This window comes from Xyrauchen texanus, chromosome 46 (assembly GCF_025860055.1).
Source record: "Xyrauchen texanus isolate HMW12.3.18 chromosome 46, RBS_HiC_50CHRs, whole genome shotgun sequence".
Taxonomy (NCBI): domain Eukaryota; kingdom Metazoa; phylum Chordata; class Actinopteri; order Cypriniformes; family Catostomidae; genus Xyrauchen; species Xyrauchen texanus.
Window position 1 is genome coordinate 6,619,405 of NC_068321.1, and position 26,655 is coordinate 6,646,059.

At 39.3% G+C, this 26,655-nt stretch overlaps 1 long non-coding RNA gene across 1 annotated transcript in view; it reads left to right on the forward strand.

The window, feature by feature from the left end:
• LOC127638215 (uncharacterized) overlaps nucleotides 1-21,558 on the forward strand; it is a 56,966-nt gene extending 35,408 nt beyond the window's left edge. Inside the window, exons 2-4 of the long non-coding RNA XR_007969849.1 lie at nucleotides 4,128-4,175; nucleotides 20,541-20,613; nucleotides 21,228-21,558. This is a non-coding gene — a long non-coding RNA (uncharacterized LOC127638215). The remainder of the gene's footprint in view (nucleotides 1-4,127; nucleotides 4,176-20,540; nucleotides 20,614-21,227) is intronic.
• Nucleotides 21,559-26,655: the final 5,097 nt, after the last annotated feature.

Below are 26,655 nucleotides of genomic sequence, written 5' to 3' on the forward strand. Positions count from 1 at the left end.
AACAGCTCCACAAATGTAGTCTCAAATGGGAGCAAGACTCTTGCCGCAGCCAAAAGGGGCTTAGCTGAGCAAATCTTTCCGCTTATTATATATCAGAATGATTTTTCTTCTGTTGAGTGGTACATAATGAAGTTTGTGACATTACACGTGCCACACCGTTGGGGAATACTAAAAGTACGTTGAGGGTTTTACCAAACAAGAGCATAACAGAAAACACAAAGTCACAAGAAAAGTGGATCCCATATATAATTTGCAGCTCTATTTTCTTGTCAAAATGTGTCTCGGTTTGAAGAGAAGCTGTAGCTCATTCAATTATGTGTTCTGCTTGTGCTTTCCAAGGTTCATGGCAGACCAGCTTCCAAGTCGAGCTGCTCTCTTCTACACTGTAAAGTGTGTATCTGATGTTTGTTTAAGAAAGAGAGGTGAAAGGTGAGGTTTGGGTATATTGTAATAGAATGCAAATTGTTGTAGGTGGGATGTCCTAATGCATCCTGAGGTCTTCTAGATGGTAGGTTTTTGGCTTAAACTGACCACTCCACTGTATTCCAAAGATACAGTGTGTGTGTCACCCAAATGTGCCGACTAAGCCAAGTACACACACAATGGAAAACCACTTGTGGAACTGCCATATTAATCAGTAATATCAATGAGACATTGATGGATGTGTGTAGTAAGTATCAGCAGGTGTTTCTTTGTAGAGAGTCCAGCACATATGGCTACTTATAGTGCAAGAAATGGTTTTCAACTGAAACACACAGTGTTTTAGGCCACGTCCACACTAATACATTTTCGTTTGAAAACGCATTTTTTTCTCTACATATTGAACTGAAAATTATGACATATTTGTTGTCATGTGACACAGTCATGTGATCCAATCAACCCAAAAAAGTCAAGATGGTGGCCCATGTTGTAGCGGCTTTGTTGTACCTGCCATTCACTGATAGCACTGTTAAAGATAAATGTTACTTGCACAACCTTCACATTTCATCAAGGTGACAGGGAGTTTACTCAGAATTGCTGTTCGTGACGGAACACGAGGACAATTGCATTTCATACCGCACATGGAAAGGCAATTTTTCGCATGCACAGTAAGGGGATTTAAGAGTTTCCATAAGTTTTAGTTTACCGAGAGCGAACCACATTATAGCGATGACAAGGAGGTTACCCAGTGTGACTCTACCCTCCATAGCAGAAGGGCCAATTTGGTTGCTTAGGAAACCCGGCTGGAGTTGCTCAGCATACCCTGGGATTTGAACTAGCATACTCCAGGGGTGGAAGCCAGCGTCTTTACCACTGAGCTACCCAGGCCCCAATCACAGATTTACATTAATCTATTTACATTAAACTATTTAAGTCATTTTTGTATTTTGATAAATTATAAAATAAAATAAAAGTAGTCAATATTTTGTCCTGTCATTTTCATAACTTTTGTCAATTTTACTCTGAATAAAATGGCATATCATTTTAGTCATGAAAATAACATTTTAGTTGACGATAATGTGCAAACAGACTGTTACAGCTCAAACTTTAACCAAATATTCAAACATTTAGAAAAATCTATAAACAACGTACTCCAGGTAGGGAATGAGGTTTTGCCCCAAGTGAAGGAGTTCAAGTACCTCGGGGTCTTGTTCACGAGTGAGGGGACAATGGAGCGGAGGTTGGGAGGGCAGCGGGGGCGGTATTGCACTCGCTCTATCGCACCGTTGTCACGAAAAGAGAGCTGAGCCGAAAGGCAAAGCTCTCGATCTACCGGTCAATTTTTGTTCCTACCCTCACCTATGGTCATGAAGGTTGGGTCATGACCGAAAGAACTAGGTCGCGAGTACAAGCGGCCGAAATGGGAAGTTGAGGTGGTTTGGGCATCTGGTAAGGATGCCCCCTGGCCGCCTCCCTAGGGAGGTGTTTCAGGCACGTCCAGCTGGGAGGAGGCCTCGGGGAAGACCCAGGACTAGGTGGAGAGATTACATCTCCACACTGGCCTGGGAACGCCTCGGGGTCCCCCAGTCAGAGTTGGTTAATGTGGCTCGGGATAGGGAAGTTTGGGGCCCCCTGCTGGAGCAGCTGCCCCCGCGACCCGACTTCGGATAAGCGGTTGAAGATGGATGGATGGATGGATATAAACAACGAATCATTGAAAAATTTTTTACATAAAAACATTCAACAACTAAGACATAAACTGGACAAGTTTCACAGACATGTGACTAACAGAAATTGAATAATGTGTCTCTGAACAAAGGGGGGGTCAAAATCAAAAGTAACAGTCAGTAATCTGGGATGGCCACCAGCTGCATTAAGTACTTCAGTGCATCTCCTCCTCATGGACTGCACCAGATTTGCCAGTTCTTGCTGTGAGATGTTGCCCCACTCTTCCACCAAGGCACTTGCAAGTTCCTGTACATTTCTTGGGGGAATGGCCCTAGCCCTCACCCTCTGATCCAACAGGTCCCAGACGTGCTCAATGGGATTGAGATACGGGCTCTTCGCTGGCCATGGCAGAACATTGACATTCCTGTCTTGCAGGAATTCATGCACTGAAGGAGCAGTATGGCTGGTGGCATTGTCATGCTGGAGGGTCATATCAGGATGAACCTGCTGGAAGGGTACCATATGAGGGAGGATGATGTCTTCCATGTAACACACAGCATTTAGATTATCTGCAATGACAACAAGCACAGTCCGATCATGCTGTGACACACCTGCCCATACCAAGACGGACCCTCCACCTCCAAATCAATCACGCTCCAGAGTACAGGCCTCGGTGAAACTCTCATTCCTTTCTTCGATAAACACGAGTCCGACCATCACCCCTGGTGAGACAAAACTGTGACTCGTCAATGAAGAGCACTTTTTGCCAATCCTATCTGGTCCAGTGAAGGTGGGTTTGTGCCCATAGGCGACGTTGTTGCCGGTGATGTCTGGTAAGGACCTGCCTTACAACAGGCCTACAAGCCCTCAGTCCAGCCTCTCTCAGCCTATTGCTGACAGTCAGAGCACTGATGGAGGGATTGTAAATTCCTGGTGTTACTCAGGCAGTTGTTGTTTGCCATCCTGTACCTGTCCCGCAGGTGTGATATTCGGCTGTACTGATCCTGTGCAGGTGTTGTTACATGTGGTCTGCCATCGCGAGGACGATCAGCTGTACTTCCTGTCTCTCTGTAGCGCTGTCTTAGGCATCTCACAGTACAGACATTGCAATTTATTGCCCTGGCCACATCTGCAGTCCTCATGCCTCCATGCAGCATGCCTAAAGCACGTTCACGCATATGAGCAGGGCCCCTCGGCATCTTTCTTTTGGTGTATTTCAGATTTAGTTGAAAAGTCCCTTTAGTGTCCTAAATTTTTATAATTGTGACCTTAATTGCCTACTGTCTGAAAGCTGTTAATGTCTAATCGACCGTTCCACAGGTGCATATTCATTAATTGTTTTTGGTTCATTGAACAAGCATGGAAAATATTGTTTAAACCCTTTACAATAAAGATCTGTAAAGTTTTTTTGATTTTTACAAAATTATCTTTAAAATACAGTGTCCTGAAAAAGGGAAGTTTCTTTTTTGCTGAGTTTATAAGATAAAACAATATGAGAAAACTGGTTAATGGTTAAGGCCTGTTCATAAGTCCAATATGTACATGGCATGAAAATATAAAATAGTCACAAATGGTTTTATGCAGCAAAGCTTTTCACAACGATGGTCAGTCATTCTCTAAACAAAACTTCAGATACCTGAATAAGTTGTTGTCATCTTTGTTGAATCTGGCATCCAAAAATGATATTACAATATATTTCAATAATAACAATATGTAATCACAGTACAATATTATGAATTTGAAGTAATAAGAGCCAATAGCAATGCGTTGTTTAATTTAAAATGTTGTGCAATGATTTGTGTACCGGAAATACAGACTTGGTGTGAATAGGCCAATACTGGTGCAAGTACAGGAGAAATCTGAAATCTGTGTTTCTCTATATTTGTGGAAGACTTTCTAGTGCTCTTGTGAATCTGTTAATGCACTTAAAATACTTTAAGCAGTATGTGTGACAGAATAATGTGAAGACGTGACTTTATTAGATAAACAGAGCATTTTAATACATCACTGAACTTTATTTTGGTCTGTTTGTGTTCTAGTTCCTGGTTTCCTGGACTTTGATCCCCAAAGAGGAGATTGATCAACAGGTAGGCTGTGCTTTTTAACTTTTACCTTACTGTCTCTTTTACCTTGTTTAAAGATGCACTTCATCTATGAAAACATTTCATTCAGTTCATTTCATTCAATCAATCAATCAGTATGTTCACATCTCATTCCTACATGAAATCTAGAAGTCATTCCAGTGGATCAAATTTGATGCTTTTTGATTGAATTTGCATTTCCAAATATCCAAGCAACAAATCTGTTCTCTGAACCGTTCCCTCTGCACTGTAAAAGTGCCACACCAATTACAGGCATACAAAGTTGGTATTGTACCTTCCGGATTCCCAAGATCATATAAAATCTGGAAATATCAAGGAGTTTTAAAATTGTGTTTTCCACACCCGTCTTGGGTGTAATCTGATTACAAAGAAATTAGTTACTGTTCAAAACTTGATCTGACACTGAATGCTCAAACAGCCTAATTTACACTCCTGATGTTGCTATAATAATGCAAAAAGCACTTACCTATTTACTTGAAGTGAAAATCAGTCCTCCTTGCCTGTTTAATAAATTAATTGCTTGATCATGCAGAACATCTCAGGTTTTTAAATCCATAAGGATCTCTTCCTCAATGGTGATAGCGGCAGTGATGACAGCCGACTCATCAGCAAGATCTCGCGCTCTTTGATTTCAAATTACGTACATCACTTAAAGGGTGATTGTGTCACTCAAGGCCAGCTAGAAGGCCTCGACCGGGACATATCCTAAATATTACACCCACCAAGAACAAATAAATCAATCTGATTGACTGATGAATCTGACAATCTGACTTTAGTTGCCCATTCTTTTGCACTGTTGAGGGATTCTGTGGAAATTCTGAAGGCCTGACGGGGTTGAGCTCAGACTTACGTGCTGCTTCGGCTTCGGGCATGTGATTTGTGAAACAGTGGTCACACTTTGCTTGTAAGCATCAAGGAATAATTTCTGACTGGATAAACGTTTTGTTTTTCTCTTTTTGTTTGTAGATTAAATACGAGTTGAAAGCGGTTAAAAATACATAGGCAAAAAGGTGATTGAGAATGAAAGGATGAAAAATATTGATTTATTTGGCATATTAGGCCAACTGAGAAGGCTATGCTGGCCCTGAGAATTCGCCACTGCTTGGGTTATACATTTGTAAATAATAATATTTATGTATACTATTTTTAAAACATAAATTGTCGTTGCTGTCTGATGAAAGGCACGTATCTCCAAAAAACATTATTTTCAAGAGCATGAAAAAACTATTTTTCTCATAAACAATCTTACAAAATGAATTGAATATAACATAATTAGTCACCTTTAGGACCATAAATAGAATTCTATCATTACACATCTGTTAGTGAACGCTTCAATGTTTCAATTGGACTTGCATGGATTTTTGTTAGCGAACATGGACACCGTTTTCTTATCATGGGTTCCAGTGGCGCATGTTCAGTTACAGACTCTAGTCTAACTGTTCGTGTTCCCAGAACTCAGTTGGTAGGATATCAATTGCTAGAGAATACATTTTTGGATATAATCTGAGCTTTCACTTAGCCTACTATTTTAAATTGAAATTAGTTATGACTAGAGTTCCTAGTCTAGTTGTTGAGTTGAAGGTTGGGTTTTGAAATGTGTGTCAGAATTAGCTTTCACTCATGGTTTCGTGAAGATGGAAATCTGGCAACCGTATATGACTAGTATAGTCTAATGTTAATGCCACCTGACATTGTGCATGCATGAATGGCTTTGGTTGTCAGGGAACTCACAGCTATTGTGATGTAAGCAATCTCTTCACTGCACTTCAAACTAAAAAACAGTTATTTACACTAATCTGTGCTTTTGGACTCCTTTCATAGTTTTACATATTTTAACACTGTTTTCAAAGAACAAGAGGAGATACTTTACCTCGGTGGTGGTGCTATAAATGAGCAGACTGACTCTAGCTTCAAGTGACAGCCAGATAGCTGATGTAAATTAGCTGATGCTATTCAAAAATAAGGGTGGGACATACGTGGTTTTGATGAACACATCTAAAGACCAATGGATATGCATGTGTAAGGGGATCAATGGAAAGGAGGAGGCGAGAACTGGCTTTTCAACATAAATAATAGTTTAATAATAAACTGAAACAGAAGACAAACACACACATGACGGACATGTTCGTAAATGATCTCTCTCTCCCGCACGATCCTCTACAGTCGACCTTTATCCCTCTCGGAGGCTTGATTAGCCTAATACGGGACCGGGTGTGTAGGATTACGACTCGGCCCGCCCTCCGCCCTGCCACAGCATGTTAAACAGAGAGCCTGATTAAACATCTTATCATTGCTAATTTTGATGCACAATTCAAACAGTAGGAAGAGGTAATTTGGCACATTCCATATAGGCATTATTTTGAATTAGTTGAATGGAAAAAAGTTTTCTCCGAAATGTGTTTTAGAAAGTAACTTAAAAAACTTTTTCAATGATGTAATCAGTCTGATAAAAATAGTATTTAGTCATTTTTAATGGATTACTTTTTTCTTTAGTGTATATGCATTCTTCATTGCTCTGCTGTATAATATACAGTTGGCTAGACACTGACTTTGTGAGTGCTTGTGAAGTGTGAAAATCATTTGTACTCTAAAAAAGTAATAATTTAAATACTGTATATTACTTTAAAACATGACTTACAAATTTAATCCACCCCACCACTTGGAATCACTGGAAAGGTCAAGTGTCAGGGAACCATGTACATTTAATGGAAGAAGTGTCTGCAATTATATCCCACTTTTTTGTACATCTTATTGTGCATCTTTCTGCCTTTTCATTTGTGGTTTTAGCTTTCAGTTCTAATATGAATTTAACTTTAATTCTCTTGGCCCCCTCATTGAGTGATATTTGAGCTTCCCGATATCTGCTTATGAAAAGGCTGAGCAATTAGGGGGAAGAAAAAAAGCAGACAGCAGAGTTGGCGATCGACTAATTAGAAATGTAATTTTGCATTCTGATAGTTCTTACATGCCCCAGTGATTCCCAACCTGGGGTATGTGGACACCAGAGGGTTCTTATGCAGGTTTCAGGGGGTACATAGAAAGATTCTGAGTTTTTGTTAAACCTATGCAGGGAAAGAATGACCTCAGGTCAGTGTAACAGAGTGTTGACCAGTTGACGGAATGGTCACTTGCCCCACTGATACAGTGCTGTCAATAAATCATTTTTTTCTCCCTCTTTTCTCCACAATTTGGAAAACCCAGTTCCCAATGTGCTCCAGGTCCTCGTGGTGGTGTAGTGACTTGCTTTAATCCGGGTGGTGGAGGACGAATCTCAGTTGCCTCCGCTTCTGAGACCGTTAATCCACGCATTTTATCACATGGCTTGTTGAGCACGTAACTGCAGAGAAATAGCATGTGTGGAGGCTTCACGCTATTCTCCACGGCATCCACACACAACTCACCATGTGCCCCACCAAGAGCGAGAACCACATATTATTATTAACACTCTACCCACCCTAGCACCCGGGCCATTTGATTGTTTAGGAAGCCTGACTGGGAGTCACTCAACACACCCTGGATTCGAACTTGCGATTCCAGGTGTGGCAGTCAGCGTCTTTACTTGCTGATCTACCCAGCCCCCTCCCGCTGTCACTAAATCTTAAATTTGTTGATGTTATAGAGATGTTATTATGCCTTGCAAACTTAGACATTTGGTACTCTGTGATGTATTGAACATTGTTGTTGTGAATATAAATTTAAACTTGGCACTAGCGTTGGGTGTAATCTGATTAGAAAGTAATTAATGTAATCTAATTACTTTAAGTCAAATTAGTGTTACACATTACATTTTAAATTCTAGTTATCAGATTATGGTAGTTAGTTACTTTTATATTGTTATATTATATTATATTTTTTGGAGCACTTGATTCGAATATGAATTAATATGAATTAGTTTTGCCACTTCGTGACGTCACCAGACTTCGTGACTGTTCCCACCTCTTTTTAAAACAAAGTGACACCCTTCAGTATATGCTATGTGAAACTGTTGCACTATCAATTTAATAGCAACTTTTTATAAAGCTATGTAGCACTCAAATCAATTTCTCTTGAAAGTGAAAGTCCATCCTCAACCTGCAAGTGCCATTCTTCACTACAGTGGTAACCCCCAAAACTCCAGCATAACAGAAACTCTTTTTAAATACCAACATAACAGAACATTAAACATTAACACATCTACTACTGTTCTTATCTTACTCAAAAATGCATAAAATAACACTGAATTTGATCATTTGTTCTCCCTATCCAGTCCCATGCGAAGCATGCTGGTAAATGAAAATCTACTGCCCAGTTTCAACAATGCTACAATAACACCACAAAATGTATTCATGTAGTCCCAACTGAAATTAGTTAAGTAAACTTCCATTTTACACATAAAATTGATAGAACCAGAGACTGTTTAGCAGAGATGGGTAACTTCTATTAAAATGAATGGGAGAAATTGGAACGCCAATGGCAGCCAACATTTAAGAGATGCAGAAAGGAAGTCCCGCCTTACAGGTAAAAGAGCCAAAAACTTTTAGATACAGATATTGCCTTTTAATCAACTCGAGAACGCACATACGCATTAGAGATACAAGCTTGGTGTAATCAGAGATAAAGAAGCACAATTTATGTTACCAGTGTAGTCAGATTAAAATGCTGGATTTAAATATGTTCTTTTATCGTAATCGTGACCAACCGTTTAGGAGATTTTTATCTTTCCCCATCCAAGTAGTACTGGGCTGTGGGGGACATTAGACAAAAAAGGTTGGTCAACACTGCCCCACAATGACTTTCACTCTCTCTCTCGCATGCCTTTTCAATCTGCCCTTAAAAATTTGAGTTAATTTCAGTGGTTCAGAATCCTGATTGTTAAATGTGTTCCAGAGCTGTTGGCGTCATGTTCAGTAAAGCCTCTGCGCTGATGATGTAAAGACTTGGCTGTAAGCTGCTATATGCTTCTGAGGCCAGTCAGTCCCAATCAATTAACTCTCCTCTTAGTCCAGTTAAACCTAAATGCATGGAGACCACAGTGCCATAATGCAGGCGGTTGTGGTCTGGGCCTCGCGAGTAGAGCAATATCTTCTAGTTTCTTTACGTCACGCAAGGAAGCCTATCGGTTTGGCCTTCGTTTGATGTCGGGGTCATGGAAAACTCACATTTTAGATGGTGTTTCCTCACTTACGTTAATGGGACATCCCTAGTTTAAAATCATAGGAGTTAGACTGATTACAGAGCTCCAGGCTAAAAAAATGGACTTCATGAAACATCTAGAAGTGATGACTTTTTTGTAGCAAAACTACAGAATCACTCAATATAGATGGTTGTTCAGAAGCACTTTTGCTACTGTTGTAGGACTGCTTTTAAACCACATAAATAGTGTTTAGTTGATTCACGAATCTGTTTGACTAAAAAGTCCAGCTCATGAGAATCATTTTGCAAATTGCATTAAGTTAATTGCATACTGTAGCTAGAAGCATCTGTCTTGGTGGAGTACTGTATGTTTCAACGCCTCCCCACCAGATAAAATCAAATAAAGTTTAAATATTTGTCATCAATGGCAACTTATATCCGACCATTTGCAACCATTTAAGTTTGTTTGGAGCCTGAGAGAGAAGGAGAAAGAGAAGCAAAAAATTTGACTAAGGGGCCGTTCAGATAGGACTTTATAATTGTACGTGAGTCCGCACAATTTATTGGGAATTTGCCATACACTGCCAGTTCACCAAAGTGTGACGGAAATGTACAATGTCAGAATTTACCAGAAATACCTATGTTCATGCTGCTGTTGGCCAGTCTAGATACATAAAGACAGGAAAAGTTAGAAATTCAAGATAAGAGAAAGAGACAGAAAGATATATACAGATTATATAAGACAAAATAAACCAACAGTTAACCAATGAGCAGATAGAAAAACACATTTATCTTCCCAGAGGCAACAACATTATTAGTTTGAGTAACTTGTCTTTTAGCTTACGCTTTTATCTAAAACAACCTACTGGAGGAACCTGGGGTTAAGCACTCTGCTCAATGGTTCAGTTGATATATTTGGGTAAATCTTGCAAGTGTCCACATCATTTTTCATTGCAAAATTTTAAAAACATATAATGAGAAATTATATTTAGTATAAATAAATGTAGGACTATTTTTAAGTCCATTTCAAATGTTTGCCATTGTTGCATATTCTTTCCATGGCAATTCATGACAATTTTCCCAAAATTTCTAATTACACTAACACTTGATATAGGTTGGTCAAATTTCCAGCAACAAGCAATTTGTCTGTCCATACTGAATGCAAAATTGCTGCACAATGTGATATTTTCAAATTTTCAAAATGATCAGCAGAACTTTGCATGTTGGGCCATCCGACATGGTTGCTGTTTACTCCTACACGATTCAGCAACAGTTAAAAAAAAAAAACTTCAAGTTTGAGTACGATGACCTGTCAGAATACATACCTTTATTCAGTGTGAAGAATTTTTATTTTTTTTCTGAAAGTAAGGTACAATAAGTTTTATGGCACAAAATCTTGAACTTTATCAGCCCCTTGACTACTAATGTCTGTTACCGCCACAGTAACTAGGGATGTCATAAAATATCGATATATCAATTATTGATGGGCAAGTTATCTTTTCGATATATTTTTGAGGCATCGATATATTTACATCAGCTGACATTTAAATTAGAGGACTAATTTGTGTGCTTTCAATTCACTGTCAGTTGCCTTCCATTAAATGCAGTCTGACGTAATAGATTTGGGAGACCACAAGGGGTGACATAATATTTACTGAAGCCATTCGAGGCATGGAAATGCATAGATATCACACACATATTACAAGCTGATGGCAGTACAAAGCTACGAAGGTTTTTGTACTTCTTCAAGAATTAACAGACACTGATGTGTTTGCAGGTTAGTGTATGAAACTGGTTTAACTGTGCAAACGGAACGATTAGAAATGGCGACGTTTATTATGCAATTTCCCTGTATGTAGCATTGAATAGGTCTTTCATTCAAGTTTTCAAACCACAAAATGACATACTTGTAATTGAAAATACATTGTGTAGGCTCTATGGAAGATACTTATATACAATATAACATTCAGTGATGACTAGAGTAAATAATATTTGTTCTTAGGACCGCTATAGGGGGTATTAGCGTAAACTGTATTATACGGTCTGTTTTCTTATACAGGTCAACAACTGTCATGGTGGAGCAACTGTTTGAAGAGAATAATTACTGACAAAGTTAAAGGTCAGCATGTTTTATAGCAAGCTAAGTGAATTATTACACATCTGTTTAATCACAAAGACATCTGAAGTAACTCTATCGCCCCCTTGAACACTGAGGTTTGTTACCAACACAGTAAGACAAGAGTAATTCCTAGTACATTCAACAGGACTATGCATTCCAGTCTGTGTTTGCATACTTGTGTAAAGTATATTTCTGGCCTGAAGTGGAGGAAGAAGAAAGAGTGCATGAAAGAGAGATTAAGAGACTAAGTATTGCAGGATGGTGTCCATCTGCACTACTAAGCTCAGGACTCAAGAGTATGTCTGTCTCTCTGCTCCGTCGAGGCTGGATGCTCAGGGTTATAGTGGAAACTGGAATAGGGGCTATTGTGCAGATCCACTTTATCGCTGCCAGAGCAATCAGGTATCAGAGCATACCACTAAAGTGCTACATTTACTCCATTCACTTAACACCGGGGGTTTTGCATGGATTTGGCTGGCCCTTTGAGCCAGAATGCTGAAAAATCAGGGGAAATTGTTTCCCCTGAAATTCCCTTGTTTTTGAAAGCAGTTGTCAGATATGCTCCCGCAGTAAGAGCTTACAGGGAAAGTAAAGCCATATGAAACAAATCGCATTAGCTTCTAGTTGCATAGACTCCAAAGACACACATACATACAGATACAAATGGATATTTCCAATACTTTGAACTTTGAAAACCTTGATGCAAAGGGGCAAATGCAAAGCCTGCTTTTCATCCATGAAATAATTTTTTTAACAACTTTTGCTAGGGCATTGCTAGGTAGTTGTATACTGGCCCAATTCAGAAGAGTCTCTATGATATTCTGGTCACTAGATATGGCTTGGGTCCTCTCTAGATTTTTTTGCCTTATTTATTGTCTGCCAGGTGCAAATCCAGGCAGATCACACTGTGAATTCGGCAACAAGAGATCAAAAGTTCTGCTTCTGAAATTGGTCTGTGCTTATTGAAATTCAAACCATTCGGCCCCCAGTGGCCGAAGCTGAAAGTGTTGATGAGGTGAAATGTCCACAGGGTGCTGCCAATGGGAGTTGTATTTTTAGTTGTAAATGATGCAATACAGTCAACAAGAATGCATATTTTATTAACCCTACTCTCTAATCCAAACCACAACCCCTAACCTAACCGTCAGCAGATAAACTTTAATTTTAGAGTGAAAATGCAACCTCCGAATCACGCTCAGCATTGTTTATGTAAATACGATAACTTTCTGATTTCCAGGGGAGAAGAACCAATGTCACAGAGGTTGCTTGTAAAATGCAGTAGCGCTAAAGGGAAAGGTGATCATGATTGAATTTATGCCAAAATTTATGAGGGATGCCGCTGGACAATAATTAAGCTGGTTGATTTCAGGGTACATGACCTTTCATAAGCCACATATCGACTTCCCGTGTGATCCTGTTGATGAAAAGGGTTCTGTATATCTTTCTGTACCATGTGTCTTACGTAATGTTCAAATGCCGTTTTAACCTGTGATTTCACCAGATGTCCAAACATTCATTAAAACTTGATTAAGACTTGAAGTGAGCCATTGTACACATCACCATCTTTAATTTTGAACAGAGGTCAGTGGATTGCAGGGTTGTTACACTTTCACAATGTTTACATATCTAACATTCATCAACCCTTGCAAGTCCAATGATTTTTATGTTCGTCCCAATGGGCCAAAGTGCCTTTAGGCTGCATTTAAAGGAGATTCCAAAGCATTTTACCAAATGGCTATATGGCTCTCCTTCCAAAATGTGAAAATCATGCTTGCACAAAAGAAAAACATGTTAAAGCGTTATTTTTTAGATTGAAGATGAAAGTTAAATCAGCAAGTCACATTTGTCCTTTTAGCCAAGTTTTTTTAGTTAAATGTTTAAAAGTGTCCTTTCCAGGAAGACTGAGTTGACTGCACAGGCATGAAAACAGGCTTGGCGTAGTCGGTAGCAGAGCTGTTTGAAAATTTAGTCTTAAAAGCCTTATTGTTTGTGTTTCCAAAAGAAAGAAAAGACTCCTTAGTGGCCAGCCACAGAGATGGATTTTTAGCCATTTAATTTCAAATGGCTGCACTCGTCCTAACCTGTACCCCCAAATCAACCAGCCCATGAAGATCATGAAGATGATGCTTGTTTCTTCTGATTCCTGTGTGGGATCTTTTGTACAGTGGAATCATTACTTGAACATGGTTGGTGGATTCTTCTGTTTCTGCTGGATACTGTATATATGTGTGGTTACAGTAGATAGTCAACCTAAATTGGAATTGTACTGGCGCAGTCCCCACAGGGATAAATCAATAGCTGCTCTAAACCACAAAAAGCACTATAACCATATGATTTCAGTAGGCGAGAGCTGAGCGCCTCAAAGCTCTTTCTCGCTATGTCATGACCATTCAGTTGGTGCCAGTACAACTGCTATAAAATCGAAGAAGAACAAGAAGAAAAACATAAGCATGTTCGAGCTGGTCCTGTCAGACAGTGGACAAAAGACACTCAGCACAGACCTAACCCCACCTTTCTAAAGGGTATACACTTTTTTTTAATATGTTATTTAATATTCATTAAATTAGAAAAATAAACTTATAATAAAACACAATTTTAGTCTAAAAAATTGTGATAAACAGCTGCAATAATAATAATAATTTATAAATATAATATATTAGATAAAGAAAAAACAGAACTAGAAACAAACCAAAAAAAAACTGGGTAACGACATTACATAATCATACACGGCTTAGCATCGCATGGTTAAGGTATCGACAATTAGGGACATATCACCATCAAGTTTCCAGAGTTTCCTCAACTTCACAGTTCTCCAAGAATGCAAGAAAGGGATTCCAGATCCAGAATTTGGCTGATTTCTTTTTCAATGTGTATGTTAACTATTCAAGGACAAGACCTGCTGATAGTTCTTTCAGCCAGCGACCAACAGAAGGGCTCTTGACATCTTTCCAACAAAGAGAAATCAAGCGTCTAGCCTGTACTAAACATAAGTCAGTCAATTTCCTCTCTTTACTGTTTAACATACAATCCTTTGGATACAAATTAAGAATACAAAGTATAGGACAGTCGGGTACTGGATTCAATGTCATCTGAGAAATCGGAAAATCAGTTTGAGATGGGTATTTATTGTTAGGAGTTGAGCTCTCGAACACACCTCTCTCCATTCCTTCCCTGAGATATCTTTTTGCAAGTCATTTATCCATTGAGTTTTCCTATGCTCAGAGTCTTTATGATTTACATTGTGCCAAACATTAATTGTGTTTCTCACAAAGGGGTTATCAGTGAGTCGTTTCAGTTTTTTGACAGAAGCTGCAATAAGTTTATTAAAAAAATAATTAAGATGCAGTTGACTTTTACACAGTTGCCGAAGTGAATCTGTTATTTTATTTGTATTTTTTTAACTGATTAATATGTATATGAACTGTCCAAACATATCACCAGAACACATAGCCTGAACACTTCCGCCAAATAGCTAGGCCAACACAGGATAATGACACCATTAATTTAATTAATAATTGCTTTTTCCAGTGGGGCTAACAATTGCCAGGCAATGGTTTTCATTTATTGTAAAAGGCTGACATTTTATAATTTTCTTCTACAGTATAAAGTATGTCACTAGTAAATTCATGAGTTAACTAAGCTATAACTTTAATGCTGCCATTAATTTTGCATCTCCTTCTACACATCAAAATGCAAAAGCAAGCACAATAATAATAATAATCATAATATAAACAATTATAATCATTATAACTCTCATTCCCCTTCTGTCACTCACTCAACATTGTGTCGATGTAGTGACTCTCTCTTGAGAGTCTCGGTTACCTCTTATCTTTGAGAAAAGGCCAATGAGAATTGGCAAACAGAATTTGCATGTACCTCCCCTAGACATAAAAGGAGGGAATCGTGCATCTGTTCAGACAGATTTGTGTTTCAGCGAGCTGAGTAAAGCCCACCACTGTTCCACTCACCTCTGAAGAGCATATGCTGTTAGAAATATGGCGCATTTCAACGTCTTTTCTTCATCTGTTTTGCCTCCTCTCTCTCATTAAAAATGAATACCACATTCCATGTACATTTTTGTTGACTACCTACTGTGTAATGCAATTACCCTATTGAAGGGTATTTTGGACTTGTTTATTAGCTTGCTGGTTGTAACATAGTGACACTAACCGTGATTCCTATAGGGCCAGTACAAGCCAGGGCTATCAACTGGTCATCTGGGGCCATTAGCCTCAGGCCACGAGACCAAAATCAATCTGCTTTCCCATCATCAGGCAAATAGCCCCTCAGTGTTGCTCTAAAACCCACTCTTAATACACCGCCCTGGTTCCATCATCACAAACCCCGCCCATTTCACAAGCAAGAGGGAAGCTCAAGCTGAGATATCAGACTCTGGAGACTAGCTAGCCCTCATAATGAACATGGTGGAGACTGAAGCTGTCATTTGTGCTTGGTGGAGATTAAGAACTGACTCAGTGAAACTCCGCCTTTGACATTGACCCGCCTTAAACCGAAGTTGGTCTTCTTTGGCCTAAGGTTAATCCGCGGGCCAAATGTGCTTGGCCTTTGGCCCAGAGGAAGCACCAAGGAATCACGTTGAAGCCCCGTAAGTGACAATGGGAATGGAGCTAGCCCTGGCACGCACTAGAACGCCCTCATTTGGCCTGATAGCAGAAATTATGTATTGGATTTTTTTATTGTATTAATAATTTCTCACCTCATAAGTGTCTGTTCCATCTAGCTAGCCAAAGTTTGGATTACAATCCCTTTACTAGCCCTAAAAGATACCATATTAGCTCTTTTACTAAATATACCATGCTGAGAAAAACTCCATCACCTTAAACCAGGATACACTGGTTTGTTGTGCTCCCAGCCTGGTCAAGCTGGTGGCTGGCTTTAGAGAGATTTAGGCACTAGCCTAATTGTTTGCACTGGATTTGGATTTGCATTGCATTACTCTTCCAAGATCGACTATTTCAATCAATATTTGTGTTATGTATTTTTATGTTTTATAAAGTGTTGTGTCATTAGCTTAGCAACATGCTAACGTAAAAACTATTGGAATCTACTGTGTCAAATCTCCCGTGCGTTTCATGTGAGGAGCACTATTCTTGTAGTAGATGGAAATACTGCTGTATAGTGTTCCAAATAAGTAATTTATGAGGTACCATTTTGGTTGCTATGGATGCTGTCGTAGAATGTATCTACGTTTGTAGGTAGTAGACTGCAAGGCAGCTAACTAGATTTTGAAACAGAGCTTATTATGTCTCTCTATTGAGTTGCTAGCTCAACTGCTGACCATCATGCTAATCAAGTACAGAGATTTTGATTGTTTTCCACTGCTAGATGATGGTTAAAACAGTTTTTCACAGATTTATACACAAGAGGTCAAGGCAAGACCCCACTCTAGTTAGATTTCTGTGAATTCTCTAATTTTTCACACCCTGCCCTGTTTCCTCTAAGAAGTAAATTGGCAAGTAGTGTGTTCCACACCTGGTTTTTAAATGCCTTCTCCACAGAAGCGCATTACAAACTGTGCCATGGCTCTTAAAGCAAGATGAAGGCAGATACAGAGATAGTCAACATAAAGTTCAACATGAAATAAAACATTAATTCTATTTACTCTCATAATGAATGTTTCTGGTCTTCTTTCCATGATTGTGTCATTTCAAAGGATTTTTTGTTCTGGTTTTAAACAGTAGCCTCACATGTTGAACGAGTGAAGCTAAAGGCACTATCTCTCCATACACCATGTGATTGTCATGATTCACTTTACATCACATATACTCAGATTTCTATTCACATATTTTTGTTTAATTAGTTTTTATACCTATTTGCAGTATCTGTATCCTCTTCATGCTCACTGTGCAGTGAGTCAGAATTACTACCTTAATGATTCTTGAAAATGGGCAGCTTAATATTCATCCACATGTAATTCTTACACATTGTTTTTTAAACAAACTGGTGTGTTCATCTGAACTGCAGCATGTCTGAAAGTTTAAATTTAGTTTAGAATTGCCAACAACTCTGTCATGCATCAAGGGCTGAGCATGTGTTCATTCATTTGAGTAGCAGTGCATGTGTGATTCCCTGTGTGCTGCAAAAAAGATTGGCCCTGAATCTAAGCACAGTTGGCCAATAGCAGATTTCAGACAAAGATCGACCGATATAGATTAATGGGCAATCACTCGGTGCACCCCTAACTAGAATTCATATGGGTCATATTAGTTTTTTGGTCTGCGCCACAATATTGAGGAAAATCTGCATGCACTCTCCAGACATACAATTAGGATAGAGCAGAACGAATCATATTTTTCACGCAACATTCGTGTGAAAACTGTGCTTCAAATGCGTGCTTCAAATGAGAAGCATATTTAAGTATGAATAAAGTGCAAGATGAATTTCATTAAATTTGCTTCAGCAGTCTGAAACTGGGAGGAAGAACCATGACATTGTTCTTTCCCTACTGTTTGTGACCTCATCCGAACAGGCTTGTAACCCATTTTTTTTGTCGTGACCCACCAGTTGAGAAACTGGCTTAGAGAACAGGGAGGGAATTGTTTTTAGAAATAGTTTTGCATTAATTCACAATAGTCTGCCATTCGCTCATGAAAAGGTTTGCGTTCCCTCACAAAACCTTTTGTGTTCCCTTGCAATAAGTTTTGCGTTCCCTCTCAATAGTTTTGTTACCTCAAAATAAGTTTTGTGTTCGCTCGCAATAGTTTTGCATTCTGTTACAAAAAGTTCTGCCCTTGCAATTATTTTGGGTTCCCTCGCGATATCTTTATCCTTCCCCATATAACAATTAATAATGGTTGTATGACAGTAACCCTAGTTAGACAATTGTATTCAGAGTAAAGCCAGTAACAACAAAATTTACCTTGGTTTTACTCATTCAAAATACTTGTGAGGAAATGCAAAATTTATTGCGAGGGAACGCAAAACTATATCAGAAAAGAAATGATCTCCCTTTCCTCTAAGATGCTCCATACGTATGCCATTTTGCTTCTTAAGTAAACAGTTTATTTTAAGGAAGTTTAGATATTACTGTAAGGCGGGGTGCCGATGTGTATGCATTCAAAGGACAAAACTCCCCAGGGAGGCAAAGAGCAAATATATGATCTTTGAGAAAATCAACAAATTAACTTTCTCACGATTAGCATCTCTTCCTGAGGCACCACACCCCACTGAGATTGCAAATTCACACCTCATTGTTGTCCTTCCACATCTGTCCCATTCTCTCCCCTCTCCTACTCCTTCCCCTTCAGCTCAGAATCACTTCAAACTCACCTAAGATCTTCATGTAACAAAATATAATATATGATGTATACAAATAATGTGTCTAGGTAATGTTTGGTATTATTTAAAATGTCTCAGTGCGACTGGTATATTGGTCTCTTTCCATGTTGATAAAACTAATGGGAACAAAGTTATAAGGTCTTTGCCAAATGCTGTAGAATTCTGGAGGTCTGTCCCCATCCCTACCTGTATGTTAGTGAGGTATGACCCCAGGACTTCTAAACCTAACCACTGCCAACATTCCCTTTGTTTATGGTTTGGGTATTTAAGGAGATGTGACACATTGTTCATGGTTCTCTGTAGTCAGATAATCCCATTGTGTGTAACTTTAATACTAGGAATCTGCATTCAGATCTCCCATGCTTTGCAATTACATGTAGTTTTCTCAACTGCCAGGTATGTTCTTTGACTTGTTTCTTTAACTTATGTTTTAAATCCTACCTGGCAAATAAATTGTTACTTTTTGTTTTATTCTGTATTCCTCTGAAATCATTCATATCAATACTGGGTCTTTAAAATAGGAGAAACTGCTCTGGAGGAACTGAACAGGAGAATCCCATTTTAAGAATCATTTATATCATAACTGAAGCTTTAATGTAGGAGAAAGCTACTTAAAGACTATCAGTTTGAATCTCATTAGAAACTGATCAAAAGGTAAATGAATAGAAGAGGATTCAGAGTAATCAATAACTTAAAAGATTAAAATAAAAGAATGATCAGAAATTAATTAGAGCCTTAATCTAAATTAGAGGTCAACTTAAAATTGGAGTCAGATTAATATCAAATTGCGGTCAGATAAAATTAATAACGTGATGAATTTGTAAAGTGCAAATTATTAACAATAATTGTTTTACTTAAGCGCTCAGAAAAGACAGAACAACGCAGAGACCTTCAAGGGGCAAATCTATCTATTTTTAGCAGTTTTCCTGCCTTTTTACATTATAATATAAAAGATGAATTAAGAAAATAATTATTTTGCACTGTTGAAATGACTTAAAACTACACTATGTAACTCTTTTAGTTAAAAATCAAGAAATGTTAGTAATGAGAGAGTGCAACCAAAATCCATCTTCCAAACCGTCTTTACTTTACCCAAACCCATAATTATGATTTATCTATTAAAGCTGTTGGGACAGATTTTGCGGGAAATTGCATACATACGTCATTCGCCCGTGTGTGTCACATCATATCAGTGTGTGGGAGTAGCTGAAGCTGAAAGTTTGTTGTCACATTGGATGAAAATTGTCCATGGATCATTCAAAATGGCAAACCTACGGGGAATCACCGGTTGTAAAAACAAAAAACCCTGAACAGAGTAGTCTACAAGCAAAATGTGAAAGTGACAGAGCCCATAATAAAACCTGAATCAACATTGGCTTGGATTTTCAGAGGTGTACAACTCCGAGATCTGAAAGGATATAAAAGCAACCAAGAGATGGGTTTTTTCTTACTCAACAGGTAAGATATTTTATTGATATGGTTTTAGTCCTTGGCTAAAATCCTTTAGTCCATGGCTTGCCAAGGACATGTGAGTCTTGAAATGATGTTGACCACTGGTTGGTAACAATGACAATCTATAAATTAGTAACTACTGTGGTCTGTTTAGCCAGAATATCCTGCATTTATAAAAACTTTGCTACATTTGACCTTATCAGACTAGCAATTGTTATGTCTAATGTTAACGAACATTGCCTAACGTAATTTATTTAAAAACATACATTTTTCCAATAATTCAAAACAATAGCATAAGATATGGCACTTATCTGTTCAAATGACATGTTTTTGGATATCCATCTTTTCCTTTCTTTCATTATTTATAGGTCCTGTATTCATGTGTACACTGGTGCCTCGAACCACATTCATCCACGCAGAGGAGCAGAGCTGAAGCACAATGTACATAATTTCTAAAACAATGTTCTCCTGCAAGACACATGCAGCTTTATTTTTTAACCGCTAGAGTTATCAATCTAAACAATCTCAGACCCCTTAGAAGCAAACCTAACTGAGACCACCTCGGGTTCCCTTGCAGTCTGTGGTTTGGTTCACTAATAAAGTGCATTGTGAAAACAAAGCGCTCCGGGGTCACTTGATTTTCCCATTTGCATAATGCCAAACACGTTTGTCCCTCAAAGTTTACCATACACCAGTAATGATGATGCACAGAGATGAGATGTGATGAGGTGGTTTTTCTGTTTCTATGGAGATGACAGAGTAAGCTGATGAAAACTTTTTAAACACCTCACAAAACAAACTCGCAAATATTTCTTCAGTGTTCTGTGCAAATTAAGACTTTAGGGTTTAACCAGACGGCATTGGAATGGCGTGTGACAGTTAAGAGATTACGATACGAATATATCACTATTGTTTTCAATGGAAGCGCAGCATAGTTCTAGCGGGAAGACTAGCAGCTGTTCATCATCACACAATTAGCTGGGTAATTCCTAGCCAATCGCATGTAAGCCATTGCTTTGTAAGTCTGCTCACAATCTATCACATTGCTGTTTCAGTGTGCTAACGCGGCAACCTCCACCACCCCACCACCACCAGTTGAGCCCTGTCCCGCACGGGGGTAAGCTCCTCGCCCCTGCCTCCTATCTCCGGCAGGACATGGCGGTTCCGGGTACAACTCCCTCGGACCGCCGGACGGGGCCTACGCCAAAGAGAGAGACATTACTTTCTGTTTTACATTTATCATATAAATGGCATCTTAAACTTCACTCAAGCCTGCGTGTCTTCCCGATAGAAATGAATGGATGTTGTCTGAGGCTGTCAGTACATAAGACCATGATCAGTTGAATTTTTTCTTGGTAATACGACCAATCTACCATGATTGATTTTCTTGAATGTTGCCTCTAAATACAGTATTATTTATATAACAAATACAATGCATTCAGTGTAATGCATTTCTTTTCCCTCTTAATGTATAAAAACAAGATGTTATATATTTTGATTGAACAAAGACACATTTACTTCAAATTATTCATATTCACAAGGGTGTTAAACATGTTTAATAATCTGTTAAGTTAATGTGTAGTACTAATTGTACTCTTTACATTTAATATAGCCATGATCAAAATAATTATCATCAATGTTGTTATTTAAAAAGTGGTCAGGGTTCCACAAAAACAACACGTGTGAAGACAAAATAAACTGATACCCGTAATGGGTCAAGTGTACCAAAAAGAGATCTGAGCCCACTTTCAAGGTCACGAATAATGTGAATGCAAAGAGAACTGGGTCCTTTTTCATTCGGTTCACTTTTTGGACCACTTAAAGGAGTCAGAGTTTGGTTTTTTAAAGAGGACCCAAGTGATGTCACAATTCCCTGTCACTTTTCAACCCCTCCCCTCCCCTCCAACCACCTATCTCAATTCTGTTATGTAACACGATCCAATCAATTCTGATGAATACAATCAAATCATGCCTTCCATTTTTATTACTAGTTGAAAATCCTGTATAATGTTTTAAATTGTCACATTATGGAAATAAAATGGTTTGCGAACAATATTTCATATTTAATTTAAATACAGTTTTCTCAGTTTTGAGAGTGTCTTGTTGGGTTAGGTTACATTTCATTGCTGATATTTCTTAATCTGATATGAGTTTTATGATGTCTCCAACTGTAAATGTTAGGATTTCTACTGAGTATGCTTATTCTAGAGATGTGTAAAAGGGTCAATTAGCACACACTGCATCAGCAGTGGCTCATATTTGACACAGTCCAAAGCCAATTTCAACAAGTTATATGATATACCAAGCAGATTTACAATGGGTAAATAAACACATCTGCTGAAACATTGCTGTATAGACGTGAACAATAATTTTTAGCAATACTCCAATACCCCCAGCCCAAAAACCCGAAAATACATTATTTCTGGGCTGTGCTGTGGGAATTCTTTTGCGTGCATGTCTGCAGGTTGACATATGGTGTACACATACATGTACTGGCAACTAGGGTGCAATTGTGGCCTGTGAAGCAGACCCAGGCAGATAGCTTGTGTGGGTTGTGAGCGACTATAGGCTAAAGAGTTATTTAATAACCTGTCTGTGTTGTATAAAGCCTTTGCGAGTGCAAGCTAAAGACCCAGAGCTGTTTTTTAGTTGACTGGGATTACCACAGCACTAGAAGGTGTAATGTTGTTAATATCTCCTAACGGACCATGACTTTGGTTTGGGTCAGATCCTGATACGTCCACACTAAAATTGAGAAACTGCACAGGCCAGTTAGTGGAAAACACACACAAAAAGCAAAAGGAACCCTGGCAAATGTCAAAGGCAGTGGAAAAATGGGGTTTGCATCCCTATCCTTATATTCCAAGTTTTGATTCATTGGCAGGAAACTAGTTCTCGTCTTGTATATTATGTGGTTGCGTTAAATGACATCAGCCCTCGTGCAGAGCGGTCAGTTTCACTGAACTGCTGTTTAGTGTATTGCCTGTTTGTTCAGCTGCTTTTCATGTCTCTTTAACTTGTCTTTTGGATGGTTCGAAAAGGGACAGCAGATAAGGTATACTAGATAAGGTATTGGACTGACTGAGGAGATATGTTGCCAGTGTTGTAGTTCTCAAGACCGGACTCGGTATCCGACAATATCAGCGGTCAATACATGTGTAACGCAGTATAAAGATGGGCAAGGAGGAGGTGAGAACCGGCTTGTCAACATAAATAATAGTTTAATGATAAACTTAAAAGAAGACAAACACACACTTGTCCGTAAACGATCTCTCTCTCCCGCACGATCCTCTGCAGTCGACCTTTAACCCTCACTGAGGCATAATTAGCCTAATACGGGACCGGGTGTGTAGGATCATGATCCGGCCCCGCCCTCCGCCCTGCCACATCCCTCCCTCATTCTCTCAGGCTGGGGAGCCCCCGGTCTGACGTACATCCCCCCCCCCTTTCCCTGGGGGAGGGCGTGCTTTACGTCTAGTCTGCCGGCAGGTCATCCCCATCTACCTGGATGAGGGAGGGGACAAGGGGAGGGAAACAGAAATAATTAAAATGGGGGGGTACTTCCTGTAACAGTGTAGTACCCCCCCAAAAACACTGTGAAATTTAAAAGAGGGAAAAGGCCAACGCAGAGCGACAGTGTGAGAGAGAGAGAGATGAAAAAAAAACAGCTTGTTCCTCGGCCACTCCTCCACCCTCTATCGGAAAACAGCCACACCTCTCCGGGCGGATCAGTGGCAGTCCTCCAGCCCCTGGTGGTCGGAAAGCCCCGCCGCGTTCTTGGGGAACAGAAGGGGTCTCCCTCGCCCCTGGCAGCGGTTCTCCAGCTCCAGGCGATCCAGTGAGCCCCTCCCCACTCACGGTCGGCGGTCTCAAACCCTGCTGCGTTTCAGCGGCTGTTAACTCGTGCGCCCCTGGCAGCGGCCCTGACCCTAGGAGCCCCTTCTCCCCTCGCGGTCGCCGGCCGCGGCTGCTCCGTTGGGGTGGATGGTAGTGGCGAGAACTCTACTACGGCGTATCCCTCCTCCTTCCCGGGCTTCGGCACCAGTGTAAAGCAGTTTATCTTTAGCAGTGTAAATCCCTAGGCAAATCCAGCCAAGATGACTCAAAGAGCACACTGCAGAATGCTCAATAAGGTGAAAAAAGAACAATAGAATGAAAGCTAAAGACTGGTTAACATGTCTGTTTATGAGTCTATTATACGTCTACTATATCCATGGCAGGACACCACAAAGGAAGCCACTGTTTTCCAACAAAAACATTGCTGCGTGCCTGAAGTTTGCCAAAGACCACCTTGAAACTCCTCAACGCTACTTGGAAAATGTTTGGTGGACTGATGAAACTAAGATTGAATTGTTTAGGAAGAACATGCAGCACTACGTACAGTTGAAGTCAGAAGTTTACATACACTTAGGTTGAAGTTTAACCACTCCACAGATTTCATATTAGCAAACTATAGCTTTGGCAAGTGGCTTAGGATAGCTACTTTGTGTATGACACATGTAATTTTTCTAACAATTGTTTACAGACAGATTATTTCACTTTTAATAGACTTTATCACAATTCCAGTGGGTCAGATGTTTACATATACTAAGTTAACTGTACCTTTAAGCATCTTGGAAAATCCCAGAAAATAATGTCAAGCCTTTAGGCAATTAGCCTCTGATAGGAGGTGTATTGAATTTGAGGTGTACCTGTGGATATACGTTATTTTAAATCATACCTTCAAACTCAGTGCCTCTTTGCTTGACATCAAGGGCAAATCAAAATAAATCAACCAAGACCTCAGAAAATAATTGTGGGCCTCCACAAGTCTGGTTCATCCTTGGGAGTAATTTACAAACATCTGAAGGTGTCATGTTCATCTGTACAAACAATAGTACGCAAATATATACACTATGGGACCACGCAGTCACCATACCTCCTAGAGGTGAACATAGTTTGGTGTGAAAGGTGCAACTCAATCCCAGAACAACAGCAAAAGACCTAGTAAAGATGCTGGATGAAACAGGTAGACAAGTATCTATATCCACAGTAAAACAAGCCCTATATCAACATAACCTGAAAGGCTGCACAGCAAGGAAGAAGCCACAGCTCCAAAATTGCTATAAAAAAGCCAGACTACAGTTTGCAAGTGCACATGGGGATAAAGATCTTACTTTTTGGAGAAATGTCCTCTGGTCTGATTAAACAAAAATCAAACTGTTTGGCCATAATGATCATCGCTATGTTTGGAGGAAAAAGGGTGAGGCTTGCAAGAGGAATAACACCATCCCAACCATGAAACATGGGGGTGGCAGCATCAATTTGTGGGGGTGCTTTGCTGCAGGAGGGACTGGTGCACTTCACAAAATAGATGGCATCACGAGGAAGGAAAATTATGTGGATATATTGATGCAACATCTCAAGACATCAGCCAGAAAGTTAAAGCCCAGCCACAAATGGGTCTTCCAAATTGACAATGACCCCAAGCATATCTCCAAAGATGTGGCAAAATGGCTTAAGGACAACAAAGTCAAGGCATTGCAGTGGCCATTACAAAGCCCTGACCTCAATCTGATAGAAAACTTGCAGGTAGAACTGAAAACACACCTGACTCAGTTACACAAGTTCTGTCAGAAGGACTGGGACACAAATCCAGCAAATTATTGTGAGAATATTGTGAAAGGTTACCCAAATGGTTGACCCAAGTTAAACAATATAAGACAATGCTACCAAATAATAACAAAGTTTATGTAAACTTCTGACCCACTGAGAATGTGATGAAAGAAATAAAAGCTGAAATAAATAATTCACTCTACTGTAATCCTGACATTTCACATTCTTAAAATAAAGTAGTGATCCTAACTGACCTAAGACAGGGAATGTTTTCTATGATTAAATGACAAAAAATTTGTTTACATTTATTTGGCTAAGGCATATGTAAACTTCTGACTTCAACTGTATGGCCTAAAAAGGGCACGTCATACCAACATGAAAACATGATCCCAACGGTGAAGTACGCTGGAGGGAGCATAATGATTTGGGGCTGCGCCACTTGCCATTATCGAGGGAAAAATTTAATAATTTAATCAAAGTTTATCATAATATCTTACAGGATAATGTCAGGGTGGCTGTGTGCCAGCTGAAGCTCAGTAGAAGTTAGGTGACAGAGCAGAATAATGACCATTGAAGTAATTCCACTACAGAATGCCTTAAAATAAAAAAAATAAAAAGATCCACTTTTAGGAGTGGCCCGGTCAAAGAACCCAGATTTTAACCCAATAGACGCTGTAGAATAACCTCAAGAGAGCCGTTTACACCAGAAATCCTAAGAATATGGCTGAGCTGAAGCAGTTCTGTAAGGAACAATGGTCCAAAATTCCTTCTGAATGTTGTGAAGGTCTAATACACAGCTACTGGAAATGCTTGGTTGAGGTTATTACTGCCAAATGAGAATCAACCAGTTATTAAATCCAAGGATTCACTTTTTTTTACACAGCATTG